The sequence below is a fragment of the Macaca mulatta genome, chromosome 17, assembly GCF_049350105.2.
Source record: "Macaca mulatta isolate MMU2019108-1 chromosome 17, T2T-MMU8v2.0, whole genome shotgun sequence".
Lineage (NCBI taxonomy): Eukaryota > Metazoa > Chordata > Mammalia > Primates > Cercopithecidae > Macaca > Macaca mulatta.
This window is the reverse complement of record NC_133422.1, coordinates 13435140-13448403: the sequence shown is the minus strand read 5'-3', so window position 1 is coordinate 13448403 and position 13264 is coordinate 13435140. Positions and strand designations below refer to the sequence as shown.

At 41.7% G+C, this 13264-nt stretch overlaps 1 protein-coding gene across 2 annotated transcripts in view; it reads left to right on the top strand.

Moving 5' to 3' along the window:
- Positions 1-10971: 10971 nt before the first annotated feature.
- STARD13 (StAR related lipid transfer domain containing 13) overlaps positions 10972-13264 on the top strand; it is a 558426-nt gene continuing 556133 nt past the window's right edge. The window contains exon 1 of one of the 2 annotated variants that reach the window (XM_028837160.2): positions 10972-11105. The gene's annotated coding sequence lies outside the window, so the exon portion shown is untranslated. The remainder of the gene's footprint in view (positions 11106-13264) is intronic. The other variant, XM_077973670.1, reaches the window with a different exon arrangement.

Sequence of the window (13264 nt, the reverse complement as noted above, 5' to 3'; positions counted from 1 at the left end):
ATTTACTGTAGTCTTTTCAGACTTGCTTCTTTCACTCAGCAGTATGCATTTAAGTTTCCTCCACATCTTCTCATAGCTTGACAGCTCATTTCTTTTTATAGCTGAATAATATTCCATTGTATAGATGAACCATAGTCTACTTATCTATTCACCTACTGATGGACATATTGGTTGCTTCCAAGTTTAGGCAATTGTGAATAAAGCTACTATAAACATTTGTGTGCCTGTAAGTTTTCAATTCATTTGAGTAAATACCAAGGAGAATGATTGCTGGCTCCTATGGTAAGGTTGTATTTAGCTTTTTAAGAAACTAACAGATGGCCCTTTTTTTTTTTTTTTTTTTACTTTAAGTTCTAGGGTACATGTACACAAGGTGCAGGTTTGTTACATACGTACACACGTGCCATGTTGGTGTGCTGCACCTGTTAACTAGTCACTTACATTAGGTATATCTCCTAATGCTATCCTTCTCCACTCCCCCTAGCCCCCCGCAGGCCCTGGTGTGTGATGTTCCCCAACCTGTGTCCATGTGTTCTCATTGTTCAATTCCCACCTATGAGTGAGAACATGCAGTGTTTGGTTTTCTGTCCTTGTGACAGTTTGTTCAGGATGATGGTTTCCAGCTTCATCCATGTCCCTACAAAGGACATGAACTCATCCTTTTTTATGGCTGCATAGTATTCCATGGTGTATATGTGCCACATTTTCTTAATCTAATCTATCATTGATGGACATTTGGGTTGGTTCCAAGTCTTTGCTATTGTGAATAGTGCTACAATAAACATACGTGTGCATGTATCTTTATAGCAGCATGATTTATAATCCTTTGGGTATATGCCCAGTAATGGGATGGCTAGGTCAAATGGTATTTCTAGTTCTAGATCCTTGAGGAATTGCCACACTGTCTTCCACAATGGTTGAACTACTTTACAGTCCCACCAACAGTGTAAAAGTGTTCCTATTTCTCCACATTCTCTCCAGCACCTGTTGTTTCCTGACTTTTTAATGATTGCCATTCTAACTGGTGTGAGATGGTATCTCATTTGTGGTTTTGATTTGCATTTCTCTGATGGCCAGTGAAGATGAGCATTTTTTCATGTGTCTGTTGGCTGCATAAATGTCTTCTTCTGAGAAGCGTCTTTTCATATCCTTTGCCCACTTTTTGATGAGGTTGTTTGACTTTTTTCTTGTAAATTTGTTTAAGTTCTTTGTAGATTCTGGATATTAGCCTTTTGTCAGATGGGTAGATTGTAAAAATTTTCTCCCGTTCTGTAGGTTTCTTGTTCACTCTGATGGTAGTTTCTTTTGCTGTGCAGAAGCTCTTTAGTTTAATTAGATCCCATTTCTCAATTTTGGCTTTTGTTGCCATTGCTTTTGGTGTTTTAGTCATGAAGTCCTTGCCCATGCCTATGTCCTGAATGGTATCGCCTAGGTTTTCTTCTAGGGTTTTTATGGTTTTAGGTATAACATTTAAGTCTTTAATCCATCTTCAATTGATTGTTGTATAAGGTGTAAGGAAAGGATCCCTTTTCAGCTTTCTACATATGGCTAGCCAGTTTACCCAGCACCATTTATTAAATAGGGAATCCTTTCCCCATTTCTTGTTTTTGTCAGGTTCGTCAAAGATCAGATGGTTGTAGATGTGTGGTATTATTTCCGAGGGTTCTATTCTGTTCCATTGGTCTATATCTCTGTTTTGGTACCAGTACTATGCTGTTTTGGTTACTGTAGCCTTGTAGTATAGTTTGAAGTCAGGTAGTGTGATGCCTCTAGCTTTGTTCTTCCAGCTTAGGATTGCCTTGGCAATGCGGGCTCTTTTTTGGTTCCATATGAACTTTAAAGTAGTTGTTTGCAATTCTGTGAAGAAAGTCATTGGTAACTTCATGGGGATGATACTGAATCTATAAATTACCTTGGACAGTATGGCCATTTTCACGATATTGATTCTTCCTATCCATGAGCATGGTATGTTCTTCCATTTGTTTGTGTCCTCTTTTATTTCACTGAGCAGTGGTTTGTCGTTCTCCTTGAAGAGGTCCTTTACATCCCTTGTAAGTTGGATTCCTAGATATTTTATTCTCTTTGAAGCTATTGTGAATGGGAGTTCACTCATGATTTGGCTCTCTGTTTGTTATTGGTGTAAAAGAATGCTCGTGATTTTTGCACATTGATTTTGTATCCTGAGACTTTGCTGAAGTTATTTACCAGCTTAAGGAGATTTTGGGCTGAGATGATGGGGTTTTCTAAATATACAATCATGTCATCTGCAAACAGGGACAATTTGACTTCCTCTTCTCCTAATTGAATGCCCTTTATTTCTTTCTCTTGCCTGATTGCCCTGGCCAGAACTTCCAACACTATGTTGCATAGGAGTGGTGAGAGAGGGCATCCCTGTCTTGTGCCAGTTTTCAAAGGGAATGCTTCCAGTTTTTGCCCATTCAGTATGATATTGGCTGTGGGTTTGTCCTAAATAGCTCTTATTACTTTGAGATACGTTCCATCAATACCTAGTTAATTGAGAGTTTTTAGCATGAAGGGCTGTTGAATTTTGTCAAAGGACTTTTCTGCATCTATGGAGATAATCATGTGGCTTTTGTCTTTGGTTCTGTTTATATGATGGATTATGTTTATTGATTTGCATATGTTGAACCAGCTTTGCATCCCAGGGATGAAGCCCCCTTGATCATGGTGGATAAGCCGTGGATTCGACTTGCCAGTATTTTATTGAGGATTTTTGCATCGATGTTCATCAAGGATATTGGTCTAAAATTCTCTTTTTTTGTTGTGTCTCTGCCAGGCTTTGGTATCAGGATGATGTTGGCCTCATAAAATGAGTTAGGGAGGATTTCCTCTTTTTCTATTGATTGGAATAGTTTCAGAAGGAATGGAACCAGCTCCTCTTTGTATCTCCAGTAGATTTGGCTGTGAATCTGTCTGGTCCTGGACTTTTTTTGGTTGGTAGGCTATTAATTATGCCTCAATTTCAGAACCTGTTATTGGTCTATTCAGGGATTCAACTTCTTCCTGGTTTAGTCTTGGGAGGGGGTATGTGTCCAGGAAATTATCCATTTCTTCTAGATTTTCTAGTTTATGTGCAAAGAGGTGTTTATAGTATTCTCTGATGGTAGTTTGTATTTCTGTGGGATCCATGGTGATATCCCTTTTATCATTTTTTATTGCATCTGTTTGATTATTCTCTCTTTTCTTCTTTATTAGTCTTGCTAGTGGTCTATCAATTTTGTTGATCTTTTCAAAAAACCAACTCCTGGATTCACTGATTATTTGAAGAGTTTTTTGTTTGTTTGTTTGTTTGTTTCTATCTCCTTCAGTTCTGCTCTGATCTTAGTTATTTCTTGCCTTCTGCTAGCTTTTGAATATGTTTGCTCTTGCTTCTCTAGTTCTTTTAATTGTGATGTTAGGGTGTCAATTTTAGATCTTTCCTTCTTTCTCTTGTGGGCATTTAGTGTTATAAATTTCCCTCTACACACTGCTTTAAATGTGTCCCAGATTGTGGTATATTGTATCTTTGTTCTCATTGGTTTCAGAGAACATCCTTATTTCTGCCTTCATTTCATTACGTACCCAGTAGTCATTCAGGAGCAGGTTGTTCAGTTTACACATAGTTGAGCGGTTTTGAGTGAGTTTCTTAATCCTGAGTTCTAGTTTGATTGCCCTGTGGTCTGAGAGAGAGTTTGTTATAATATCTGTTCTTTTACGTTTGCTGAGGAGTGCTTTACTTTCAACTATGTGGTCAATTTTGGAATAAGTGTGATGTGGTGCTGAGAAGAATGTATATTCTGTTGTTTTTGGGTGGAGAGTTCTGTAGATGTCTATTAGGTCTGCCTGGTGTTGAGCTGAGTTCAATTCCTGGATATCCTTGTTAACTTTCTGTCTCGTGGATCTGTCTAATATTGACAGTGGGGTGTTAAAATCTCCCATTATTATTGTGTGGGAGTCTAAGTCTCTTTGTAGGTGTCTCAGGACTTGCTTTATGAATCTGGGTGCTCCTGTATTGGGTACATAAATATTTAGGATAGTTAGCTCTTCTTCCTGAATTGATCCCTTTACCATTATGTAATGGCCTTGTCTCTTTTGATCTTTATCGGTTTAAAGTCTGTTTTATCAGAGACTAGGATTGCAACCCCTGTTTTTGTTGTTGTTGTTGTTGTTTTGTTTTGTTTTCCATTTGCTTGGCACATCTTCCTCCATCTTTTTATTTTGAGTCTATGTGAGATGGGTCTCCTGAATACAGCACACTGATGGGTCTTGACTCTTTATCCAATTTGCCAGTCTGTGTCTTTTAATTGGAGCATTTAGCCTGTTTACATTTAAGGTTAATATTGTTATGTGTGAATTTTATTCTGTTATTGTGATGTTAGCTGGTTATTTTGCCCATTAGTTGACACAGTTTCTTCCTAGTATTGATGGTCTTTAAAATTTGGCATGTTTTTGCAGTGGCTGGTACTGGTTGTTCCTTTCTATGTTCAGTGCTTCCTTCAGGAGCTCTTATAAGGCAGGCCTGGTGGTAACAAAATCTCTTAGCATTTGTTTGTCTGTAAAGTATTTTATTTCTCCATCACTTATGAAGCTTAATTGGCTGGATATGAAATTCTGGGTTGAAAATTCTTTTCCTTAAGAATGTTGAATATTGGCTCCCACTCTCTTCTGGCTTGTAGAGTTTCTGCTGAGAGATCCACTGTTAGTCTGATAGGCTTCCCTTTGTGGGTAACCCAATCTTTCTCTTTCGCTGCCCTTAAGCATTTTTTCCTTCATTTCAACTTTGGTGAATCTGACAATTATGTGTCTTGGAGTTGCTCTTCTCAAGGAGTATTTCTGTGGCATTCTCTGTATTTCCTGAATTTGAATGTTGGCCAGCCTCGCTAGGTTGGGGAAGTTCTCCTGGATGATATCCTGAAGAGTGTTTTCCAACTTGGTTCCATTTTCCCCGTCACTTTCAGGTACACTAATCAGAAGTAGATTTGTTCTTTTCACATAGTCCCATATTTCTTGGAGGCTTTGTTCATTTCTTTTTACTCTTTTTTCTCTAAACTTCTCTTCTTGCTTCATTTCATTCATTTGATCTTCAATCACTGATACCCTTTCTTCCATTTGATACAATCGGCTACTGAAGCTTGTGCATGTGTCACATAGTTCTCATGCCATGGTTTTCAGCTCCATCAGGTCACCTAAGGACTTCTCTACCCTCTTTATTCTAGTTAGCCATTTATCTACTCTTTTTTCAAGGTTTTTAGCTTCTTTGCAATGGGTTCAAACATCTTCATTTAGCTCAGAGAAGTTCGTTATTACCAATCGTCTGAAAACTTCTTCTCTTGACTCATCAAAGTCATTCTCCATCCAGCTTTGTTCTGTTGCCAGTGAGGAGCTCCATTCCTTTGGAAGAGAAGAGGCACTCTGGTTTTTACAATTTTCAGCTCTTCTGCTCTGGTTTCTCCCCATCTTTGTGGTTTTATCTACCTTTGGTCTTTGATGATGGTGATGTACAGATGGGGTTTCGGTGTGGATGTCCTTTCTGTTTGTTAGTTTTCCTTCTAACAGTCAGGACCCTCAGCTGCAGGTCTGTTGGAGTTTGCTAGAGGTCCACTTCAGACCCTGTTTGCCTGGGTATCACCATTGGAGGCTGCAGATCAGCAAATGTTGCTGTCTAATCCTTCCTCTGGAAGCTTCGTCTCAGAGGGGCACCCAGCCTTATGAGGTGTCAGTCATCCCCCTGCTGGGAGGTGCCTCCCAGTTAGGCTACTTGAGGGTCAGGGTGCCACTTGAGAAGGCAGTCTTTCCATTCTCAGATCTCAAACTCCGTGCTGGGAGAACCACTACTCTCTTCAAAGCTGTCAGACAGGGACGTTTAAGTCTGCAGAAGTTTCACTGCCTTTTGTTCAGCTATGCCCTGCCCCTAGAGGTGGAGTCTACCGAGGCAGGCAGGCCTCCTTGAACTGGGGTGGGCTCCACCCAGTTCGAGTTTCAGGCCGCTTTGTTTACCTCCTCAAGCCTCAGCAATGGTGGTTGCTCCTCCCCCAGCCTCGCTGCCACCTTGCAGTTCCATCTCACACTGCTGTGCTAGCAGGGAGTGAGGCTCTGTGGGCGTGGGACCCTCTGAGCCAGGCGTGGGATATAATCTCCTGGTGTGCCATTTGCTAAGATCGTTGGAAAAGCGCAGTCTTAGGTTGGGAGTGTCCTGATTTTCCAGGTGCCGCCTGTCATGGGCTCCCTTTGTTAGGAAAGGGAATTCCCTGACCCCTTGCACTTCCTGGGTGAGGTGATGCCCTGTCCTGCTCCATGGGCTGCACCCACTTGTCTGGAAAGCCCCAGTGAGATGAACCCGGTACCACATTTGGAAGTGCAGAAAGCACCCATCTTCTGCATCCTTCACCCTGGGAGCTGCAGACTGGAGCTCTTCCTATTCGGCCACGTTGGCGCCACCCCCCTCCAGATGGCCCATTTTTTTAAGCCTGTCTCTTAGACTTTCTAATGTAGGAGGCATTTTTTTTTACAATTCCCATCCATATACCAAAAAGAAATCAAAATAGACAACAGAATAAAATAAGTCACCACACATTACCCATTGAAGAGTAAAAAAGAACAACTGCAACATCTGTTCTTTCTCAACAAAGGAGATGGTGAGATGGCTGAATGGCAACATTGTGATGGTGAGAACACTGCTGGATTAGCTCTTCCCCAAAAATGGCCCCAATGCCCCACACCTCCCATACTGAGTAGTCCCCTTCCACCTTGAATCTGGGATAGCCTTGTGACCACTTTAACCAACAGAAAGTGGCAGAAGTGATGTTGTGACAATTCCAGACCTGAGCCTCAAGATGACCTGGCAATTTGTTTAGTACTTTGGGGAAACTTGATCTGCCATGTGAGAAGTCTGACTATTATGACAGAGAGGCCATATGGAGAGGGAGAGTGACAGGGAAAGGGAGGAGGAGAGGGAGAGACCTTAAGAGAAAGAGAGCCACAGAAAGAGAAAGAGAGGCCTAGTTGTCTCAGTATCCCAGCTGAGCCCAGTTGAGCCCATTTTCCTGCCATCCCTGCCAAGGCAAGGACATGCCAGTGAACCTTCTTGAACGTTCCAGCGCATCAGTCCCCAGCTGCCTACAATGTTAGTAGACAGTACATGGAGCAGGAGGATCATTCACGTGGGCCAAATCCACCTAAAGAACTGCTGAGATAATAAAACAGATGTTTTAAGCTACAAAATTTGGGCTAGTTTACGATTCACCAATGGATAACAGAAACAATCATCTGCACTGCTTTGCCTTCATTTCTTTATTTCCCTGTATTCGCCAATTTCTCAAGTAGTTATAGAATTTTGTGTTCGAAATAAATGTAATTCAGTAGAAATCTTGCTAATTTTTATTTTTAAATTTCATTTTAAAATCTGTGGTGGTGGCTGTCTCTAGTGATTTCTACCCACTCTTGTTTTGGGGCTCCCAAAGCCTTCCCAGCAGTGTGTGCTGCTGTGGTCACGGGCTGCCATGTAACTGTTCACAGCTAAACGGATTCCCTTCACTCCCTCTGTTGCACTTGGGAGAGCAACATGAGATGTGAAGGGGGCCAATTTATGTTAACTCTCAGCTGTATGCTAATTATTGACCAAAACATCCCCACAGATGGCCATAGGAAACATAATAAGAATGCCTCGATAGCTCAGATTGTGGCATGGTCAGTAAATATTGCAATGAGGAAAGTTATGGTGAGCACTTACAAACTAAAAATCCGCAATAGCATAAAATTGAAAAAAATTAACTATGCCTTTGAGAAAACATAATCCTCATAGGAAAAAGCACTATATCTAAATCTAATTTTTTCCCAAAAGCTAGCCTTATGAACACACTAATTTACTCCATATATAATGGACATTGTACCTCTCTCAGTTATTAGCTTTCTGACTATTTACTAATTTATCCAACCTACATTTCCTAAGTTCTTTACAAGTGCCAAGCATGGACTGTGCTAGAAATAAATGAGAGACAGAGAGAATTTCAGAATACCTGAAGCAATTTACAGTTTAGTGAGGTAGACAGACAAGTAGATAAGAAATCAAAATGCAGTTGAAATATTATAGTAAGATAGAGCAAAATAAGAAATAAAGGGTACTCTGTGAGAAAGGTAGTGTGAGAGGCTAAGGGAAATTTCCTGCATGAAAGATTCAGATTGAAGCCACATTGTGAGAGATCCGAGGCCAGGCCTACCATGCTCTGGGTTTCTGTGCACAGCCTCTGCTGGGTTCACCGGCCAGGGCAAATATTGATTGAGCATTGTTTGCAGGTCTCTGGCCTGGGTTCTCAGTGAGTCAGCACTCTGTTAACTCAGTAAGGGTGAATCCCCCACTCACAACATGGGATTTCCCGCCCAGCCGAAGCTCATGCAGTGGCTCAGGAAGAACTGCACTAGTCAGACTGTTCAAACCACAGTTTTTCTAATTTTAGTTCTGCATTTTGACGTAGAAGAGACTCATGTAGTTGCCTTGTTTTGCATAGATCTCCACCCCTGCTGGGACTTCTCTCCTGTATTCAGCAAGTCAATAAACCTTCCTTCCCCTCAGTTCCCGAATGCAGCTCCTTATCATAGCCCTGTTGTACCTTCTGCTCTTACTTTCCATGGTTGTCTTGAGATAAGGTAGCAGCACTGCAGTAGTTTTCCTATGACTGAAACAGTATTTCCTTTTCTCCCCAGTGGGCCTTTCTCATGCCTTTTTTTCATTTATCATATTTTAGAATGTTAATGATGCCATGGGTTCCATACCACCCCTTCCACATGAGGTCATCAGTCATAAGGTCATCACCATGAAGAAGAGAAACAAGGGTCCTCAATTTCACTACAAAGGTATTGGGTACAGCTTCTTCATGAAGTCCTACCTTGGCCTCTTAGCGTCGCAAAAGACAGTTTCTTTTTTTGAGAGTCTTGCTCTGCCACCCCGGCTGGAGTGGAGTGGCACAATCTCAGCTCACTGGAACCTCTGCCTCCCCGGCTCAAGCGATTCTCATGCCTCAGTCTCCGAGTAGCTGGGATTACAGGTGAGCACCATCACACCAGCTAATTTTTAAAAATTTTTAGTAGAGATGGGGTTTCACCATGTTGGCCAGGCTGCTCTCAAACTCCTGACCTCAAGTGATCTGCCTGCCTCGACCTCCCAAAGTGCTGGGACTACAGGCTTGAGACAGTTTCTTTTAGAGACTAATCTCCTAGGATTGTTTTCCACTAGGACGAAACTCAAAATAATGTAGTCCAAAAGTCAAAAAATGATGGCCAGCAGGACAAATTTGATGGGCAGATAGATTTCATTTGGCATTCACAATGTTTTCAAATATTTTGAGTAAGTTACCCACGTATAAAATCTAGGAGATTTCACATAAAAATCTGAAATTCTAGCTTCTAAAACAACAGAGGATGGGACATAATGCAACCCCCATTCCAACTGCAAATCTGCCATCACAGAGTGACAGCCATGCTCGGACACGCGAGCATATGGTCTCCATCTCCCCTTAGCACCCACCCAGCGAACTGCACTCTGCACTCTGAGCCCTTGTAGGTAATCAATTTGCCATCCCTAAATTAGTTCAATTCCCTCACTCGACAGAAAAAGCAACTGAGACCCAGGGCTGGGCGCGGTGCCTCACGCCTATAATCCTAGCACTTTGGGAGGTCAAGGAGGGTGGATTGCCTGAGCTCAGGAGTTCAAGACCAGCATGGGCAACACGGTGAAACCCCATCTCTACTTAAAACACAAAAAATTAGCCGGGCATGGTGGCCTCCGCCTGTAATCCCAGCTACTCAGGAGACCGAGGCAGGAGAATTGCTTGAACCCGGGAGGCAGAGGTTGCAGTGAGTCTTGATTGCGCCACTGCACTCCAGCCTGGGCAACAGAGTGAGACTCCATCTCAGAAAAAAAAAAGGAAAGAAACTGACTGAGACCCAGAAATACACTAAGAGCTCCCTGGGCTGAGAGTTTATTATTTGTACAACCAAAACCAGATCTTGAACAAACACAGGTCTCTTTGCAGCACTTTTACTTCCAGGTGCTGTCTTCCTCTCTTCTTCACATCTGTGACTAACTGCTCACCATGGTGAACTGCTTCAGGCTCTCGTCCCGGCAAGGAGGGTAGAATGAACAGCATCAAGCTCTATGCAAACAGTAATCAGGACTTAAGTCTTAACGTTTTGATTTTAAGAGGTTTAATTATTTTGACTTGGTTATATATTTTTTCCTATCCAATACTCCTTTTCTGTGTCACATTGTAATCGGTGGGTCAACACACAGGTGACAAAGCAACAGGCAGATGTTTTCCTGGTCATTTATGTCTGTGTCCGTAGGAAGGTGTGGACTTCCTCCTCACAATGACTTTTAGTTACCTCGATAGTAACTGGAAATACCACTCGAAATGTTATGTCAAAATCACAGATTGATTTTATAAGATAGATGCAGTAGATTTTCATTTCACCCTTGGTCCTGGTGGAGCATGGTTACCAAACATTATTTTACATTGTACACTGATAATCATGAACTTCATTCCAATAAAACCTCCCGTCAGCTTAGGCACTTTTCTAGGTGATGAGATGAAGCTTTATGAATTATTTCTTCTCACTAGCCTGAAACAGTAGTAGAATTCCAAAAGATAGCCTTCCCTCTTATCTCAATATGTTGGTGGGCTGTTCATAATCTTACTCTTACCTCAGGAAGCTAATTAACGGGAAAAAATTGTCTCTTTTATTTTTAATTAATAAGAGGCACATCTCAGCAAAAGCGTGAAAACTTTCAACTGGCTTGGACATTTTATAATATTTTTCTTCCCCTAAGAGGTGCCCAGGACCTCACAATGAGGTGCATTGTGAACCTCATGCCAAGGTTAATTTGGCACCTCTGTCACAAAGAGCATGTGCAGACTCTGACAGGCTTTCAGGGAAGCCACTTCCCCCATGTGCTCTTCTGGTTTCCTCATTGGTGTTTGGGAAGAGGAGGCTGGGCTCCTCCCGGGGAGTGGGGTGCTATGACAGATGAGACTTTCATGCAAGAAAATAAATCCTGCACATTTGATATACTGCTTTAAACTTAAAGACCTCTTTGGATCCGAAACTGTAAGGTAAGGAGTGCTCAGCCACAATTCTTGAACTTTGAAACTGTGAGTGTAATTTGAGGTCGCTCCTTAAACCTCTTTGTTGTTTAATATGAAATTGTAGCATGCTGCCTAACCTCCTGCCTTTAGGAATAACAGCTCACTGTCAAACGTGCACGCACAGCTCTGACTTAAAAGGAAAAAACTCACCACTGTTTAAAAAATGAAAAGTCTTCCATAATGAAACAGTCATAAAGATATATTGTACTTTTACACATGTGTGGAAGTATCCAGGATAGACTGGGGTTTCTCTCTGCTCTCTGTAAATCAGTATGCTTACAAATGGGATCAAATCATCCTTGCCAGTTGAAAGTGGGTCTGGGTGCAGGTCCAATCCCATAGAGAGAAAACACCAGTGCAATTGTAACCAAATGTCAGTCCAGATCTGCAGGTCTTTATCCTGAATGTCGCTTGGTGCTTGCTTAGGCATGGGAGGGGATTAAACTCTGCTGCTGCAACTCTATTGGCACTGCTCTGTAAGATGTGAAAAATCTGTTGGGATCAGGTGTTAGTGTGTACAGGCCAGTTTCCTGTGATTGTGGCAAATTAAATTGGAAAGCTGAAAGTAATTATAGTACAGACTAGGAGCCAGGGATTTATCAGACATAAAAGGAGGTAGAACAAGTTCAACAATACAGAAGGCAATTATTTGTCTAATGTTGTTAACAAAATCCAGTCTTCCAGTAGAAATGTACAGGACCTTCTAATGTTTTTGCTCAAGTTTGATCGGCCTCCAAAGGTGGAATACTCAATGCTTTTAGCTAGCTCATTGACCTGTTTCTAAGAGGGCATCACTGTATAATATTTCTCTCTCACTGGGGAAAATAAGATGTTGAATCTTCTTTCTGTGCCCTAGAGAACTTAAAAGAGAAGATGTAGATGATAATCAAACTGCATCTATTTTCTTAAATCTTTGCCCACACGTTCCTACTCTCCTCCTTTGCTTTTATCAGATATACAGGGACTAAGTTAATTGTTACTTCCCCTGAGATCTCCAAACCCTTACTGTACCCTTTTCACAGAGAGCACCAATCTGCATCCATACTTCCCTCCACGAAAAGCAAATCGTATTCTTGCCCCATATGCTTTCTCATCCTTGATAGGGGCTTATACTTCCATGTAAGTCCCCAGGGCATATTCCCATGACACAGGCTCCCTCCTACCCACATACTGAGGTGAACCCCAAAGGACATCCTACCTAAAATCTGAGGGTGCAGCAGTAGTGGAGTCCTGGCCTGAAAATTCTCTCCTCCAGACATTTTCCTTTCCAGAACTAAGTGGCCTCACCTGACTTTAGGTATTCTCATGGCTTTACGCTTTGAACCACATGACTGATTAGCTGCGCACAGATTAGGGTAGGTACTCATTCACTGTAAGGATTAGAATGTTGAAGCTACCTTTGTCCTGGAAGGAAGAAAATTTCCCCAACGGGAATGCCATAAGCACTGTTCCAGGGTCTCTGGAACTGAGAGTGGCTCTCTTGAGGATTTTTCTCTTTCTCCTGTCACTCTGTTTCTTGCTAATCTTGGCACACATTTTAAAAACGGCTCTAGCCAAAAGGTGAAGGTTCCTAAGGAAGGGAAGCTAGCGCTGTTTACTTCATGCAGCCAGGACACCCAGGATGTAGGCGTGAGGTATAGCAGTGGGCTTGGATTAGCATTCCAGTGTGCCGTCGCCTTACTGAAAGAGTTATTTTTAACTTGACAACATTTCTGCACATCTGCAATCCAAATACAATGTATGTGAGAATAAATATTTAAGCAATGTGTTAGTTTCATTAACCAGACATGACATAAGAGCCATTCTCAGCAATTTCTTTTCTTGTTTTAATAAAATGAAAAGGAATAATAGGGGGGAAACTAAAATATGTTACTTGTGTCAATGTAGAAAAAAATTGCCAGAAAAAAATTTCAAGATTTCTCTGTTTCTTTTACTAAAGGTGACACTTCCTTTATTGAAAGATTCACTCAGGTTCCGGTGGTTTTCATCTTTGACAGTCTGGGGCCTTTCCCTTGTGGCTGCACTCAGACCCTGATTTCTTAGCAGAGGAATGCTTTGGGGACAGTCCCCAAAAGGTAGACAAAGGCTCTGGAATTATAAACTCGAGGAATAAGATTACTCCTCTT